This window comes from Priapulus caudatus, unplaced genomic scaffold (genome assembly GCF_000485595.1).
Source record: "Priapulus caudatus unplaced genomic scaffold, Priapulus_caudatus-5.0.1 Scaffold137, whole genome shotgun sequence".
NCBI lineage: Eukaryota > Metazoa > Priapulida > Priapulimorpha > Priapulimorphida > Priapulidae > Priapulus > Priapulus caudatus.
Window position 1 is genome coordinate 93,279 of NW_014577198.1, and position 2,520 is coordinate 95,798.

At 49.2% G+C, this 2,520-nt stretch overlaps 1 protein-coding gene across 1 annotated transcript in view; it reads left to right on the forward strand.

Moving 5' to 3' along the window:
• LOC106806034 (prothoracicostatic peptide-like) overlaps positions 1–2,520 on the forward strand; it is a 79,921-nt gene that overhangs the window by 57,646 nt on the left and 19,755 nt on the right. The window lies entirely within an intron of this gene.

The window sequence follows — 2,520 nt, forward strand, 5'->3', positions numbered from 1 at the left end:
ATAGCTATACCGAATGATCCATGGGACACGTGCTCGCTTACGCGCGGAAATGCACTCGCACGCAGAACCACGCGCGCACAAACAAACCGCGCACGAAACCGCACACGCAGCACGCACGAGAGCAAACAGTAGCGCGCAATAACCCACACAATCTCGGTCTCTATCGCTTCTCAATGGATGGCTCACGATGGAAGGAAAGCCGATGCTGTGCGAATATGCACCTGCAATATTAAATATGCGACATCGTGTATGGCGCGTGTTTATTTCTTCTCTCCGCTTCTTTTTTTCTTAACGATTGCCGATGAACGAATCGGCGGCTGCCGCACAGCTATAAGCACACACCTTTTTTCTATAAACACATGCTCCGCTATTCTGGCGTCAACGCCACGTGGGTGGATCACTCTTTATCTCCGCTGCGGCAATAATTTATTCTAACAATGGAATCTATTATTTGCAAGACTCACGCGCGTCTATAACCGCAACCGCAGACATAATTTTCTGCGCATCGTGCGCCGCACGACAGTTTTCCTGTGCACACGATAAAACATGGTCGCCTTCTTAATAAAAGGTAATGCTATCCCCGGGCGTGAGGGAGGTGACCGCAACGTGGGCAGCCACTAGTGTTGGGATAGTGTTAGGATTAGGGTTAGGGTTCAGGAGTTAGGGTCAGGGTTAGGGTTAGGGTTAGGGTTAGGATGTAGGGTTAGGGTTAGGATTAGGGTTAGGGTTAGGGTTAGGGTTAGATTAGGGTTAGAGGATTAAGGTTTTTTGCGATCATGATATCTGTCCCCCACACGATAGCTATTAATTTTTGTGGATGGCACAATGGCGCTATATGAAGCGGCGCGAAGACATATATATTTAGTGTGAGGGTTAGTGTTGGCGGTGTTGGAGTGAGGGTTACCGTTAAGGTTAACTTTTTGAACGTCATCGTCAACGTTATCACGTGACCTCCCTCCACGCCCGGGGAATAGCAACACCCTTAATAAAACATTGATCCGCTAGTAGCAAAATGGATCAAGCACTGCAAAAAAACAAGGGAGCATCGGTCGGCGCGGTCGAATACATTGTATCGACGCTCGGCTCTCGATTCGATTCGTCGATACGATGTGGGCTTCGTTAAACATCGCTCACAATGCGGCATTGCCAGCTGTGGATGCAGCTGTGTTTGGGAAGGGAAGGGGCAGGCGATCGAGGGTGGCGTTTGAATGGGCGACAATTTTGTCACTATTATATAGTATTTCGAGCCGATAGCGCGCGTTTGCATAAAGAGCCGACGACGACATGCATCCGTTGTCGCGCTAATTGTAAAGACGGCGCCACTTTGCGCGCGTAATGCTAGTCCAATGATCCACTAAGCAAACATCTCGCACGCTGATACGCGCGTGCGTGCGCAGGCGCGCGTGCGTGCGCAGGTGCGCGTGCATGCGCAGGTGCTCGTGCGTGTGCAGTTGCGTGTGCGTGGGCGGCGTGGTGAGATGGATGAACGTGGTGTCGGTGTTGGCGACAAACGCGGAGAGAGGTTTTTTATTTGATCCTAATGGCGCGAAATCAGATTCTTCGTTGTAGCGCGATGGATCCAGATCCTATACACGCGCGCACGTGTGCATGCACGCGCGCACACACACACACACACACACACACACACACACACAAAGAAAACTTTACTTCTTCTGAATTCGAATTTCGAACACCATCGCGCAGATAGGAATCACGCGTTTTTAAAACTTTAAATAAGTTGTTATCTAGACTGGCTCTAAGTCGTTTTACCTTCCCTATTGTTAACCCCTACGCGGATGCTTGGCCAACGCGGGGCATACCCGTTAAAACTGCATGTTCTCGCAGCAAAATGCATAGACATACCTACTGTGAGCTCGTCTATGTTGCAAAAATTGACTACAACTTGTTGCGAGGTTTATCCACTTTAAAGTGTTAATATGTATACTACCAAGACACTACTGGTTACGGGGATAGGAAGTTGGTGTTGAATGGAAACGTGAATATTCGGCTTTTAGTGCACGGAATATAAATAAATGAATACACAAATGAATCAATAAATTTACAAATTCAAATAATTCATCATGAAATAAATGATTTAATAAAAAACTGAGTGCATGTTCGTTTGTGAGAGCGTGTGCGCCTGTGTGTGCGTGGGTGTGCGCGTGTGGGGGTGTGCGTGGGTGTGCGCACACGTGTACATGTGTGCGCGAGTGTTATTCGTGCGTATGCGCGCGCGTGTGTGTGTACGCGCAAGAGTGTATATGCATGTGTGTGTAGTGTGCGTGTATGTGTGAGCGCGTGTGTGTGTGCGCGCGTGGTGTGTGTATACGCGCGAGCGAGTGTGTGTGTGTGTGTGTGTGTGTGCGTGTGTCTTGAGTGTGTGTGTGCATTTTTAGCGCTTAGATGGCTTGGCTCCCCATGAAGATATATCTTCACATTCTCTCCCAGTCTCTGTCTCGCTTTCTCTCTCGCTCCGTCTCTCCCCCCCCCTCTCTCTCGGTACATGTGTAGGTGTGCGCG